We start from the raw sequence: 16,257 nt of genomic DNA, 5'->3' as shown, positions 1-16,257 counted from the left end.
AAGACTGTAAAAGGATTTTTTTTATGTCAATGGGTTATGGGCTATACTTCAAAACGGATTCACTTGCAAATGAACAATGCTGAAGGGGGGCGTGCATTTCTGAGGCTGACGATGACCTCTGACCTCCCTGGAAGAGACAAATTACAAGAGAACTGGACTGCTGGAATCAATAGAGAGCCATATTGCATTGAGGTAAAGATGTCAAAATAGCTCAAACTGTCCAAATCTCAGTCAGCCCACTTGTGGCTCCAGAGGTTAGTGGGCTCTAATCCTCTCCTCCACCTGCAGGACAGCTGTGCGCCGCTGCCACGTTTCTCCTCGCTGCTGGAGCGGACGCGCAAAGTGGGGGCGCACTCCTCAGCCATCAAAACCCTGCTCGTGAGATGCGCAGCTGTGACTGAGAGCAGCGTTGGACACATCGCCCACCTCCACTCCGCTTGGCTTTTTGTGCGCAAGCTCCGACTGTTTTAGTTGAAGGACAGTTTTCTTTTGTTAGTTTTTTTTCGGCGCCGTTGCTTTTTTGGCACCCGCGTCCGCCCCCCCCTCCAAGAGCGGAGGCACAGTGTCTGTGGCGCAGCGCGACAGTGAGGTGTCCGATTACAAACCGTGCGCCGAGGAGCCACCGGCACAGAGCGCCTCTCTCTTGGGCAGAAATAGCACGCAGGGCTCCGGAGGGACGAGAGAGAGCACGGAGGAATCTCTGCAGAGAGAGACGGAGTTTTACCGAGGTCGATTTCTGACAAGTGACACAGCAGAACTGAGGATATACCATCTTCATATCCATCATCTTTATTGCTTGTTTCTCCCTACCACTCTTCTCACCGGGACAAGACACGCAGCTTCGCTCCCTACTAGATGAACGGGAGTTGGGCACCTCACTTGGTAAGCCAAATCATATTTTATTAAGGATTGTGCAGCTGCTTTTATTGTTTAGATATGTTACAGGCTTCTGCTGCCATTCCGTTTCTAAACGCGAGGTATTTGTTTTCCCTTGAAAATAAACCCATGACTTTTACTGCTGGTCATATAGCATTTACTTTGCGTTCATATCACAAGTTACAATAGGTTAAAATATGTTGCAGAATGGGAATAAGCCAGCATCTTACAGGAACCATACACTAATCCACAAATCCAAAATCCTCATAACGTAAATAATCAGTTTTAGAAGTTTTGCATTTTACTTTGCGATGTCCGGCCACTTGGTGGTGCTGGCAGAGTGCAGCCATCAGCAGGTCCCTGGCAGCTTTCATCAGATCTTTATATTCTACAAATTCCTTTCCTCTTTCAATATCTTATGACAAATGATTAGGGTCTGGCATCATGGACTATGGTTTCAGTAGTTTCACTGCAGTGAAAGAAAAGAGCATTTTGGGAGAAGCATGAAAAATATTACTGCTCATGCTTTAAAAAAAGGAAATTAGTCTAGAAGAAAGCTGTGCACCCATCCTGAAAATGTCAGTGCCTTGAAAGCCCAAATGCAAATTGGGAAATTTTCACACTCTGTTGTTTCCTGGTTAAATGTGTCAAGATGTCTGAATTTAATAACAGAAGTGTTTTATTAGTGGCTGTAGCTCGGCGGGTTCTGCTTATGTGACTTTTAAAGTGTATTTGCTGCTGTGTTTAGTTCAGTCTGAAAATGTTCATTCCCATTTTCTTTTGGTGAAATTATGTCACTGTTTTGAATGCGCAAAGGAGGTGAACAGAATGTGTGACCTTTATGAAACATGCTGATTGTGTACGGTACAGTGGTCTACTTGTATTTTACAGTTAATGAAAGCGACTGGATGTGCCGAGTTTCTTTTATTCTGCACATCCCACATATTGGCAGAGCCAGGGCTGAGTCCTTGAAAGTTTCTACCTAAGGCTTTGTCAAAAAACTAATTTTACAAGCAGAATAAGAGCTTCATTTGAACATTTTTCTTACACTCAACACATTCCAAATGAAACCAAGCATATCCAATGTACTATTTGTCAGTGAGCGAGTTCAAATAGATTAGTCAAGTTAAATAAACAATGGCAAAAGCTCTGTTTGTGCTGTAGGTGAAAAATGTGATTGGTGTTGTGAAGGAGATAATATATGTGGTTCAGGTGCGGCATGAATTCACAGCTTCTCAGTTAGCCCACGGCTCTGTCCTTGGCTCTTAGCGGCCCTGCAGCAGGTTCAGATGAATGCTAAACTCCAACCCTGAACATGCTGATTAGTGTACAATTAACAGGACATAATTGTTTACTAAGTCACTTATTCACCATTGGGGTTTTTTTTTCAAGCCTGAGGCAAGCACCTTTTTAGAAAACATGCAAATTTTGACTCAGATGTTGTGTCCAGAGTACAAAGCACAGAGCGGACACTCTTTTCCATTGCATTGGTATTCATACGGGTCTGTGATTGTTGTGGTTGTGCTAGCTTTTGGGACCTGAAAGCTGCAGTTCTGATAAACACAGTCAGCCTCCTCTGATCTTATGGCCACAGACCCATGAGGATGCTGTGGCTCATCCGTCCTTTCACACTGTGCTTACCAATGGAAAACCAAAGGACCCTCGTCCAGATGGTAGAATCACTTTGGACTCGCAGCGTCCAGGCCTTTATTAGACGTCAGGATGCTAAAATCCCCGCGGGAAAAGAGGGGAAAAGGGATGAAAAAGAAATACCTAACGAGAGAGAGAGGGATGATGTGAAAATGCTGTATCAAGAAATCATGTGACATGAGGCCTTTTGGCTGAAATTGGCAGTTTATATTGCAGCTGAAGTGCTAGAGAAATACTGCATGGATCAAAAACAACATTAGCGTTGCAACGATTGGTCATTACTCGATTTTGACAGAAAATGTATCTGCAACTATTTTGCTAATTGTCATTTTTTAAGCTAAATCCCCCAAACATTGTCTGGTTGCAGCTTCTCCAGTGTGAGGATTTGCTGCTATTCTCTGTTTCAAATCATTGTAAACTGAATATCTTTAGTATTTGGACCATTGGTCAGGCAAAACAAGACATTTGAAGACGTCACTCTGGGCTCTTGGAAACTGAGACGGACATTTGTCACTATTTTGTAAATTAAACTGTTAATTGATTAATTGGCAACACTTTTGAGAATTGCTTAATGGTTTAAGTGATTTTTTTAAGCTAGAACGCCAAGAATTTACTGGTTCATGCTTCTCAGATGTGAATATTTTCTGGTTTTCTTGATCTTTTATACTAGTAAATTTAATATCTTTGGGTTTTGGACTTTCGGTTGGATAAATTTTCTATGCCAATGTGATGTGAATTTTCTGGAACTTTATGGACCAAAAAAGTCAATTGATTATTTGAGAAAATAATTGACAGATTAATCGGTAGTGGAAATAATCGTTAGTTGCAGCCCTAAACAACATTAACGCCTACACTCCTGCCCCGTAATAGAGATGAGCAACAGAAACAGATGAGCATGTAGTATGGAAACCAGCCACACATTCCAGCCCCTGGTGAAGAGCACCATATGATTAGCATGATTGATATTTGCGCTGTGTTGGGAATTTGCCTGAGCACTGACACAGAACACCGGCACAAACACAGCAATTAGTCCCAGCCAGGAGAATTCCATGATGAAAATGACCCCTGTGGCCTCAGCGGGCTGAGTGGTCGCCATGGAAACTCACTGAATGACAAGCCCATTGTTGTCGACCTTTGTGATTCGGCATCCCCTTGGGGGTCGAGCCCTGTTGAGAGTGAAAGTGAAAGGCATTATCATGCACGTGTAGACTAAACAGCCATTACCCTCTGGCCCCCTCGGTGCTCTTTAAGGCCCTTTGGTTACTTATTTATCTGACACCAGCAAGATGGGGCTTTGAGATAGTTTGTCCCTGTACACACAGCCTCACAAAAGATCTGGGTTTATTGGCTGTGAATTGCATGGAAGCCCCGATTGTGCAAATTCTCCTCTGTGGATGATTTATTGCTCTTATGCAAGTAAACTCAAACAATAGTTAAAGTGGTTTGCTGTTCTTTCCCGCTGTGCTTTGTCCTCTCACTACCACAGGCTATTTATACATCACAACCACTTTGTCATTATCTCATCCCTCCCTTGTTCTTCCTGCCACTTCGGCTTTCAAGACTGTAGTAGCTCCAGAGAATCATCCCACATGTGAGAAGACACTGATTCAAAATGTTTATGTTCATTTTTAGTGGGATTTTGTGTTCATGTGTGCCAGTTGCCACATACTCAGATACATGTCTGACCTGCCTCTACATAACAGAGAAAGTTGCAAGGGTATAAGTAAACAATTCTTTCTTTTCCACCACTCTCAGTTATTTAGTGAGATGTTGCCATGGCTGCCCCAAGGTTTCCTGCAGGGGATTTGAGTGCCCCGTCAGTCACGAAGGAAATGAAAATGTTGGCAAAACGTTTATCATCCACGCCACCTCTGTTCTTAAAAGGCTAAAATGTCACGACGGTTGCCATAGAGATCGTGAGGATGCTATCAAGCGGGATGCACAATGCAACCCCAAAGCATCTGTTGTTTATCCTCACAAAAGTCTGCATGATGGCTACGTCGCTGCCATACAGATAGAGCAGAGTTACATCTCTTTCCGTCAAGGTCAGATCTGAAAGGTGTGTAGCTTAAAAAACTGGCATGGTGCCCTTTTTGAAAAAACACATTGTGAATTTGTTTTCTGCCAAGAATATTACACTATAATGCTACACAGATGGAGTAAAGTGAGTTGAAGTGGAAACACAGACATACAAAATGAAGAGTGATTTGAGAAAAGAGCTGGAAATGAAGTGATAAAAAGTAGATGTGGGCATGTGTAGAAACACAAACACACCGGCTCTCTGATGGGACAGATCCTTGTAAAACAGGCAGAGGAGGCTGGGATCATTTCACACTGCATGCTAAACAGCAGAAACAGCACAGGGGCAGGTGTAGGAAATAATTTGAGTTCACAGTGCGGCAGGGAAGCACAGGCAAGCGATATGCGATCCTGGATGTGTTATTATTTCTGCTGCCTGGATGCAAGAATGAATGTCTGCGGTTTGAGTAAAACATCCAGCTTCATGTCCACACGTCAAACGGAATAAACACAGCTAAAGCAGCCTTCACTCACCAGCACTGTTACACTACATTAGCTCGTCCCTCTCTCCACTACAACCTCAAACCCCACTCAAACAGCAGAGGAATCTGTCTTTTAACCACGTTGCCAGTACAGGAAGGAGAGGGAGACTCTATTTGGGTCACGATTAAATAATCCCCAAAGCTTCTTTTTCACTGGGGGATCAAGCCAAGAGGATGTTTGAAAGGTTAAACAGAGATGGATCCAAACTTCTGTGACAACAGGAGAAGCGATTATTGTAAACTCATTTAAGTTTGGAGTTTGTTGTACTTTATTTTCGCACTTGTATCAGCGAGAGAGAGAGAGAGAGCAGCTGAGGGGAGGAGATGAGGAGTGTGTGTGACGAGGTGTAATGAGTAAGGAGAAGAGAGGTGAAAAGAAAATGAGAGATCGAGGAAGAAAGAGTGAAGCTGGTCTTTGTTTATTGACTGATTGAGTGCCACAGGGCCATTTGAAGGGTGAAATGAGTCATGAGTTGTCACCAAACACACACAGAGAGAAACACACTCTTTTTTTCCCCTCTCTGGGCCGTCACCCAGCTGTATTTCTCTGGAAGATGAATGACTTTGAAGCATGAATGAGAGGATCATTTGATAGCAGCACTCAGCTCGTATATTTCTCTTTTATAGGAGCTTCTTCTTTCAGGCAGCAGCTCATACCTCTGAGGTGAGAGCAAAACTGGACTGCCTCCTGTGAGACTTTGACACTCGTCACTATGTATAGTCACAGCTAAATTAGCAGCCTGCACCTATTACTAAAGCAGGTGCATGGTTATGTGCTTTCTGTGTATTTGTTTGTGTGTCATGTGATGTTGTGTTTGCCATATGTTTTTCATATCAGCAAGACGTAACGCAGCTAAAGTCTTTCGTGGGTTTGAGATTTTTACCCCTCATGGGATGTTCATCGCAGCGTCTTATCTTTTACAGAGCATATCATTAGACGATAAGAAGCTGTTTTGATGTGAGGTGTTTAGAACTATCTGAGCTTCATCTATCGCACCACTGCAAACAGCCAGAGAAGCTCTAATTTGATCAGTGAGAGGATATAAATACGGAAAATCCTTTAATCTTCAGCAAATGAAAACATTTATCTCCACTTTGAAATCATTACGAAGGGCTAATCAGAGCAATATCCTCGAAAAAAAATATTCAAGTTGCAAGAGGATGCTTCCCTCAGCAGATGAATAAGAAAACGAAATTACAGAGCGTGCTATATTCTTTTTATCCGACCTTATATGAATGATTGTGATAACATCTAAAAGATAAAGCGGCCCACTACTTGTAGTTCGGCCACGCAGGAAAAAATGGGAACAGAAGAGAGATACAGAGATTAGAGGAGAGATAAAAAGAGAGAAAGGGGAGATTGGACAGAGCAGATAGAGGTGAAAAGATAAGAACTTAAGTTTCCCAGACAAAGAGGGGAGACGCCTGCTTTCTGAGTGGAGAAAGACAAGGCGAAAAGAAAAAGGAAGAGGAATTATGTAGAGATGGAAGGATTGACGAGCAGACAGGCAGGTCGAGAGGGTTGGAGGGAAATTGTTAAATATACAAGGAGGAGTTTCTCTCAAGAGGCTGCGGTCTAGTCAGTCCCTGGACGCATCTGCTGGATTCATCTGTCAGTGCTCGAGGTTCTTATAGAGGGACGGACAGAGAGACACACAGGACGGGACAAGACATGAAAGAGAAAAGTAGGTACGGGCGGCAAGAGAAGGGAAGACAGGAGAGGAGAAGGGAGAACTGACAGAAAAGAGAAAAACAAGTTGAAGGAAGAGAAAATGAAGCACAGGTGTGCTTTCCACTGGGGATGAAGGGGACATTTCTCCCTCACTTTTCAAAATCCTCAAAATCCCCTCATTTTTACAGTTTCAGTTTTTCAGTTTACACACTAAAATCTGTCTCCAAACAGTGTCCTCACAGTGTCAACACACCAAAATTTGAAAAACGATTATGTATTCAAAGTAAGAAAAAGACAACATACATTTTGCCAAGCTTTATTTTCACTATGGGATGAAAGCAATGAGTTGGGGTGTTCTAACAAACCATCAACAACTGTATGCAGCCACTGTAATAGTTACACCCAACACACCCACACACACAAAATAAAGCTTGACAAAATGTATTTTGTCTTTTTCTTACTTAGAATATATCATATAGGTTTTATACCTTAAGGTTGCATTCCTTAACACTGACACACTTTGCCTGCAATTCTCTGCATTTTGGTGTCTTACATAATAATCACTTCTAGATTATTTTAAATGCATGAAAATGAATTACACTTTACTTACCAACAATGAAACGTTATGATGAAGCATGCACTGCCTGAAATCTGTGTAAGCCTTTTTTGTGTCTATCATTAAATGGTTGATCTTCACCTTCCCTGCCTACCTGTATTTGGGTTCTTTCCCTGCTACCCTGCTTGACAATCTACAACAGAGTCCTTATTACAGTTGATTAATGAGGTGTTTATAGGTGAGTATAGGTAGTCATAATGGATTATAAGCCCCATCAGTCAACCTGTAGTTTATAACTAGTCAAGAGCATCCATAAGACTTATAATGAATTATAAATCCCATCTATAATGTTATATGACTGTTGATATAGTGCATCACAAAGCATTATGTGTATTTATGAGTGTAGTCATAAACTATTATAAATGCATTATAATTCACTATAAATGCCCCCATAATGCACTATACATGCGGTCTTCATAGGAAGTATTAACAAAAGCACTTCCACTTCTTCTGCATGTTTTTTCTGTGAAAATGTATTCACAGTTAATGTTCTCCTTAAAACATGCTAGAATTAAAAATCAATCAAAAAGAGCAAAGGTGGAAATACAACATTATTATTCATAAGGAAACTAAATGGGATTTTAAGTAGGGTTACTGCATTAATAATGCAGCAATTTACATAGTATTTCATTGAAGGACCTCTGACTTCATTGTGTGCCTGAAACCAAACCATTGCCCTTGAAAGGGAAGTAAAAAGCGAGAAACAAGTAAGAAAATACAGTTGCATGGTCTTGATGGGAGAGTCCTTCTTCATTCACACCTACTGTATTGTTTTCCATACCCTTGCCTGCAAACACCACACACTCTGCACACACTCCAGACATGAGACTCTCATGAGTCATGCCCTTTACTGGTCTGTGTAGGGCATGAATGTGAATGTGTAGTCTATGCCGGCGTAGACACAATGCTGCCTCAGTTCTGAGAGGAGGATGTGTGGTCTGATCTAAACCACCAGCAGTGAATAGCAAACCACTTATTATTCTTTCTGAATAGCATTTCATTCTTCCTTGAATAAACCATCAGGAAGAATGAACCCTCAGTTAGAAACCTGGCTGCCTGGCTGTCTGCCAGCCGTGAACACCTTATTTTGTTGATTGCGCACTTACAGTACGCTAAGCTGACTTGACTTTGATTTTTTTAAGCTCTTTGCACGAGAGGAAGTGGTCATTTGGAGTTGAATACTATTGTACACGAGTGGGAGTTTGGTTTCAAGGGATATTTTGTTATGGAACATTAAGTCTATTAAAAGTCTAGGCACTGGGCTTCAGTGATAAGGATATCAGTTGTAAAAGACAATGGAGTCATTCTAGAAGTATTGCCAGGAGTGTCCTTTTTTCCATACACAGTGTTGGTTGGCTAATACAGTGGTCTGATTATGCTGTTCATGAAACAAGAGAATGTTTCTATTCTCCTGCTCTGGCTCTATTGTGTTACTGAAACCCCCTGAGAAGTGAGTTACGTTCAAGAGTTGTGCTGACTCGTTGCCTGTGCTTCTTCTGCCCTGTTGGGACTGAAGTGGATTGTTTAAAGATTCTCCGGGATGAGATGTTGTTTTTCCCTCCTCTGTCTGGCATAGAAAAGAGAAGACTCAAATACAAATAAACACTTAAAAGTGCCTTAAAACACTCATTGTACACACACATTAAGGTTGTATACTGTGGGCTGTTGTGTTGACGTAGCAAAAGAGGAGCTTTAAACCCTGCAGCATCATATAATGTAGATTCAACAGAGAAACAGGCGGTCAGATAGATGAAAGGTGACCAGAGCGAAGTCAAGGCAGTAACAAAAATATCCCTGTGTACAAATATGAAGAATATTAATAGTTTTTAGTATTAGTTTCACATGCAGCTCTTCTCTCAGTTGCATGTGTCCGGCCCCTGGAGGTCAGCAGAATGACTCTGAAAGGAAAGGCTCCAGTTTCACTTTCTCAGAGATGGGAATGCCCCCATTGGTTGACCTTAGCTTGACCAGACCCGACCCCAACCCAGACCCCGACTTCCACGTTGCCCTTCCACAGTTGCATGAAAACACTCACTCTTTCACTGCGTATCTTGTCAGCAGGAGACTAAGAGAAGCGTAGATAATCGTCTGATTTTCCTTAATGAGGATAAGCCGAGATCAGCTCAGTCAAATCATTATAAATGAAGGATAAAATGGATTTTGTTGCAGGAAACCTTAGCAGTTGTTTTTGACTCAAGTTGTTGCAGAACTGTTAAGACAGGCACAGTGAGGGAGGAACTCCTACACAGAGGATAAATTTCCTCTGGACTTGCCCTACCACAACACTTTGTTGCAGTGCTCTTGTTGTCATTAAAAATAGACCTCTGCCCTTCTGAAGTAAGGGCCCCATAGCATCCTGATCTATTTTGTGCTCCACGCTGTTCCCCAAAGGCTTTCTGGGTGGAAAAGTGTTCCCTTCTCTGCAGCAGTTAAGGGCAAAGGGGGATTCTTTCCTGCAGGGTCGACGTCTTTTTATTGACTTTAGAAAAGCACACAAAAAGGAGTTATATCGCACAATGCGAAGAGGAAACTGAAACTGTTGCTAGAGACCATCAAGCAGCTGATACTCAGGAGGTGATTGTGCGAGTCAAGTTTTTTTCTTCTTTTTAATGCCTCTGCTTGTGTTACAAAAACCTGAAATTTGTAGCTGGAGATCTACAAACCATTCAGAATTGTTTTTGGAGAAAAGGGGATGTTTTTGCTCCTATCCCTCAACCCCATTACAGCTCCCACCCACCTTCTCACTCTGGTACTGAAAACCAAAATATTAATACAATACTTTATTCATCCCCAGAGGGAAATAATCTTTTCGCGCGCCCTCCCTCTGATATGGGAATGTCAGAGTGCAGGGTGATCTGGGAGGGATGTGGTAACTTACTCAAGGACACTAACAATCCTTGTGTTCACTTTTATGGCCAGTGTTGTTTGTTAATAGGCATGAAACAACAGTGGTTTCAGCTCAGTTTCAGTCCAAACACCCACAGGCAGTGGCAGGTCTCTCTGCACACAATGAGACCAACTGTAACCTGTCATAACACCCCCCCTCGGTCCCCATATATCATAATTAACACTTTCTTATTCCAAATATATGTTTCTTCTTGGCCTGACTTAAAAAGATGGGAGCTTTTTTAGTAATTGCATATGAGCACACATGCACACAGCCATGTGTGATTTCTCACCCTCTCAGATATTCAGGGTTCATCACTTTTAGCAATTATAGTAATTGGCAGGTTACGGACTCTTTATTTCATCTTTGATTCTCACTCTTTAGTGCTTCTTAGTCGTGCTTTTCCACTCTCCCAGTGTGAATCGATGACATTCAGACTCCAGACTCGAATTTGCTGCTTTTAAAACGATTAAAAATACATTTAGCAGAAAAGGCTAAAATATTTCTAACACAAATCATCATCCATATTTAGCCGCAGAGCATGATTACTGTGAAGGAGGTAAAGGATGTTAATTGCAGTGTAGAGTCACATGATTTACTGCTATTGTTGTGAAGCAGTGGTAGCAGAACGTACCTAGAAACAATTACGCAAATCAAACTGTTATTTCTGCCTCGGCGGCTGGACTATAATTTAGCCGCATGTCTGATTCTGCGTCTGGTCCCACATGTTCTGTCACTCAAAATTACCTGTTCCGTTCCTTTATTCTCTCTCTCTTCTGTTTCTAACACATCCACATTCCCACTTTCATATGCATACGTATTAGAGACATATTTTTACAATTGCAACAAGATGAATGCTCACACAGGAAAGAATACATTTACAGATGGATGTACAGCGATGGTGGGATAATAAAAGACAGATAAAGTAAAAGTGGACATAGCCTTTGCGAGTTGGGAGGTTAAGAAGTAACATAGATGGAGGTGAGCACACCTGGAGGCCACATGTGGATTACCCTGCCCCACAAGCGTCTCAGCTTGGAAAACTTCATCGTCATCATTATAGCAAAGGGTGGAGGGGATCATTAAGTCATTATTTATGTGCTTTCTGCTGTTTTATCACCTCCAGACACAGTCTCACAGTGCAGACACCCACACTAACAGCCCCAGAAGAATAACATAATTGTATGAAGCAGCCAGGGGGTCCCGTCTAATAGAAAAAGTGCAGACATTAACAGTCTGGGCCAGCTGTAGAGACTTCTCCCCGTTTTTCTCGTTTACACCTAGTGTTGTTTATGTTTATTTACACACTGCTCCCACAATGAACCTGCACTTCCAGATTTTCTCCGGTTTGAGGGATGAGGGATGAGGTAGCAGAGGGGAAGTTTTTACAGGCAATTTCCCCTTTACAATAGTGGTAGTTTGCTTGATGAGCCCGGATCAAAATGCAGCGCAAACAGAGCACTTTAAGCTCCCTCTTTCAGTTTTCGAGCCTGTAAAAGCGGCCTGGTTGTTATATGTGTTTTTTGTGTGAACTGGTTTATTTCAGTCTGCTTTTCCTTGTCAGGGGGTGTGTTTGACTCAGTTTTCACTCGTTCTGTCATCCTTTCACACCGTGATGATATGATTGCAGTTTTCATTTAAAAAAAAAATTAATTAAAATTAAAAAAAGCCTATTGTGTTCGTGAAAACAGAGACATATGGGGTAGAGGCGGTCTAAAAAAATAAAAAGACACGAGGAATTGGAATAGAATTGGATGTTAAACAGGACTGCACTGTGTTGCACCTGGAACTGTGGCTCCTGTGAAAGGCCATGTAGAGTCAGCTCTCTAGACACCGCAGTCCCAGATACTCCAAATACCACTGTTTCCTTTCCCTTTGGTTTAAAAGAGGGCAACTGTTGCTTTTCCAGCTGTGCCTGACCACCTCACCATGAATCTGTTCCCCTGTTGTTTTCATGTCCTGATTCAATTACCTCTGTGGGGCCACTCTCCTGACACATGACATACACACTGGACAGGAGAGATGTGAGGAATTGCAGTTTTATGGCATGTGGTGTGTGTTATTTATGGAGATCCCAGGCACTCTTTCCAACCCTTCTTTCCTTTCTCTGAAGTGCCTCTAAACTCCTAAGTCCTTTTCTTTCTCTTCATCTAAACTCATCTTCTATTAATCCTCTCCATTCTCCTCCTCACTCACCGCTCCTTTTGTTCCTGCTTAACCTCTTTAACACCCCTCTCCTCTTCCCTCCAACCTCCTCCATCCAAGCCCTGTCCCTTAATTTCATCTCATCCAACCTCTACTCTTCCTCCTCTCCTGCATCTCCTTCAGCCTTTGTTCCTCTATTCCTCTCATTGTTACCGGCCTCTCACCAGTAATCCATCTCAAGTGACCCTAAACAACTTTCTCACCTCCTCACACTCTCCAGTCTTTTGCTCCTCTCTCCACATTTTGAAGATTTTAAAAGCCATTACTCCATCGTGGTTCACTCTTCACAGACAGCCGAGCAGCCCGGTGCCTCCAAGAATTCACTGGCAGACACAGAAATACATTCAGTCTCGTGTGTGTGTGTATATCCACATTTTCACATGTGCTCACAAAATAATATACGGGGTGAATATAATATTATGCAGGCATCCAGACGAACTCGCTGGAGTGTTCAGCTGGAGCACAAATCGCAGCACAGTTATAAGGCATCGTCACGCACGTACACACTTAAATTTCTTCCGACTTTGTCCACCGACTGCTCGCATCTGAACAATGCAAGTCAGTGTAACCATGTGCTAATGCACTTTTGGATTTCTGACGATTTCTGCACCATTATACTACTACAAACCACCTAACACAGGACTGAAAATATTTCCATCAGCTTGTCTGCTAATATTTCAATACAGAAAACAAAATTATTTAGACTTTTTACAATTGGGAATATGGTAGAGATTACAGTATTAAATGAGGGTAATCACAGAAATAAGATGATCTGTGTTAAATACTTCTAAATTGCTGCTAATCTGAGGGATTGTGGGGATTCAGATGCACTAAAAAGAAAAAAAATGAATAAGACTCACAAGATACAAAAAACATGATTATAATGACTCTAGTTGGGAAGTTGTCACCATATAATCAAATGAGCTTGAAATAAATTTGTATATCATTTTGTCTAAGATGAACATAATACAGAGAATGTAGTCAAATTCAAATGATCCCAAGATCCTACAGAGAGATCTACAGATTCAAGCTAGAAGTATCCTTCTGCGGAGATGCATGTAAACATCTTTGCAGATCTACACAGAGAAGGGTGTTATGGGTAACTGTAGGTCGCAGAAGCTCGCAGAGTAGACGATGTGCACACTTCCCAAATCTCAACAACACACAGTGAGGAGCTGTGTGTCAAGCAAGCTGATAAGCTGATCCAACATTCTGTCAGGAAGTTTTCTCAATTTTTTCTTTCAGAGTTTGGGCAAACATTTGAGCACAGAACTGCCCCAAGTGATCTTTTAGCAGAGCATAGGAAAATATATTCCGCATCTTGTTACTGTTCCATTCATTTACGTTGAAAAATCCAAATTCCTTATTTTATTTGACTTAGTCCAAAAGATATTCAACTATGATATAAAAGAGAAGAAGCAGCAAGTCCTCACAGCTGAATCAGAGAATGTCTGAAGATTAATTTTGGATAGTTAAAGATACATCTTTTGTGGATTGACTAACCGATTAATCGTCTAACTGTTTCAGCTCTACAATGCACCCACAAGCTCTTTCTTAAGGGTTTAGATGAATTTTTGCAAACATAAAAAAAAACACAAATACCATGGCACATGCCATGTCCACAGATGGAGGAAGAGACATATAAATACCAATAAATAGGATCAGATAAGCAGCTGTTCACAACACCCTTAAAAGTGTTAAAATATAACACAAAAATAAATACAAGGAGGCACAGATACTAACACACTCACAGAGGAACATGCAAGTAAACATAAACTGATACAAGTGGGTCAGGTACACTCAAACTGACAAAGAGGCATTTCAGCAGTAAGAAATACATTTGGGTCAGGTAGACAGCTGTGCACACACATATTCTACACACACATGCTTAAACGTGGTGAAGAAACCATGCACACACACATAAACACACCTATACGGGGAAGAACATCTGTTTTTGGCCTACAATCAAGCCCACATGGACCCCAGGGCTGATGCGTCAACACCAGTGGAGACCACACATTAAATACACCCAGTATTCTTGTGACTGACTCCTGGGGATTTAGAGCGGGAAGGAGTATTAACCACGACCACAACATGTAATTGTTATCATAATGACACAGGAAGGTATTTCCAAATTAATACCTTCCATAAGTTTTGGGAAATTTAGGTCAGTCGACCAAAATCAGACAAGCTTGTGTCTTGTGTGGCTGGAGACTCTTACGTGTTGTAATGTAATGTACGCTGCATGAATATGCATTGTGAGGGCAGGTTAACTTTTTTTTCATCTCCGCAGCAATATGAGGCAGAACCTAAACATAGAAAGTGAATTAATATATTGGAGTTAAAAGTGATGATATTCAGCTTTGATGTTGAGCCATCAAAGGCGTCATGAAACTGTGTGGTTCAGAGGGGCAGCGTTGCACTGTACTGTATATTTAGCTGTGAGCTTAAATTAGACCTGTCACAGCTATAGAAACATGCCATACCGGCTTGTGTGTCTCTTCATCTGTTGGGGAGGTTGATGGAGCTGTTGCTGCTGATTAGATGGTATTGTTTTTGCTCTTGGGTGGCATTTTGGGAGGGGTTGTGGTGGCATGTATGCATTAAAAGAAAGAAAAAAGGTTATAAAGAAAGACAAAGATTTCCGGCGTGTGTTTGTCCCTTTGTGTACAAATGTGTGTGTTCATGTCAGCTTGTCCTTGCGCAAGCTTCATTTCAGTGAAGAGAGGGCACGAAACACCTGGCACCCCATTCCTGCTTAATCAAGTTAGTAGAAGAGCCTGCAGCTACGAAGGCTCAGAGAGTTAATACTGGCCCAAATAGAGACTACAGCGTCTTACTTTTATCCTGGAAACCTTGGAGTTTCCCCCACAAAACTCATTAAACACCAACATGAAGCCTGAAGCCGCTCAGTGCGTTTACACACAGACACACACACACACACACACACCTGATCTCCTACTGTATACCTGCTGACACATGCATTTTTATAACAATTATAGGCCATCCACCCGCCTCCTAGCAAGATGGAGGGGAGAGTTTTTGATAATTCTAATTCTTCATCTTTATAGCTTTACCCAAATGATAAAATGTTTATAAGTCTGTTTGATACATGATTTGTCCTGACAGATAATATTAGACAGCATTAGTGCTCATGCACTCACACACACTTTTTTTTGTGCTCACAGTCAGACAGGATCTGTTTTCTCACTCTTTGTAGCCTCGAATCCCTGTCGCTCTCCGTTTTTCTGCGGGGAGGTGATGACACATTATCAAAGTAATTTCTATTTGTTACAAGGCTCATGTAGGTCAATTAGAGGAAACTAGTTTTGTGTTGTCAATGTTACAGGGCCACAGTGGCACCGTACCCCAAAGACTTGCAATTAGTTGTCTGAATGTGACATCCTCAAAAATTCACAAATGTTTGTAATATGGAGTCTTAAAGGCTGTGTTGTTGCTACAAGGTAGTTATGACATGAGCTGAAAAGAGCATTGTTGTTTTGAAGACTGCATGCATATGTGTTTGCGTACAATTGTGCAAAAGCACAAATTGTAGTGACAGCCCACATTTCCCATCATGCCTAGTGCTGGACTGAGTAGTTTGTTAAGTTTGCTGTTTTATGTTCCAAAATACAAATATTACTTTTTGTCTTACTTTACTTACTTATTACTTATCAAATACATAGAATTAGAAATAAAAGATGACCTCAGCCTCTAATACAAGCCTGCTTCAAATAAAGGCATGTTACCTTCTGCAGTGGTAAATAACTATAGGAGGAAATACAGTAGC

The 16,257-nt window shown here is 41.6% G+C and overlaps 1 protein-coding gene across 1 annotated transcript in view; it reads left to right on the top strand.

Moving 5' to 3' along the window:
• Positions 1-251: 251 nt before the first annotated feature.
• Positions 252-16,257, top strand: part of sema5a (sema domain, seven thrombospondin repeats (type 1 and type 1-like), transmembrane domain (TM) and short cytoplasmic domain, (semaphorin) 5A) — a 117,088-nt gene continuing 101,082 nt past the window's right edge. The window contains exon 1 of the mRNA XM_044177004.1: positions 252-882. The gene's annotated coding sequence lies outside the window, so the exon portion shown is untranslated. The remainder of the gene's footprint in view (positions 883-16,257) is intronic.

Source organism: Siniperca chuatsi, linkage group LG19 (genome assembly GCF_020085105.1).
Source record: "Siniperca chuatsi isolate FFG_IHB_CAS linkage group LG19, ASM2008510v1, whole genome shotgun sequence".
Classification (NCBI taxonomy): domain Eukaryota; kingdom Metazoa; phylum Chordata; class Actinopteri; order Centrarchiformes; family Sinipercidae; genus Siniperca; species Siniperca chuatsi.
Note: the sequence above shows the minus strand (reverse complement) of the source record. Positions and strands in the feature narration are given on the sequence as shown.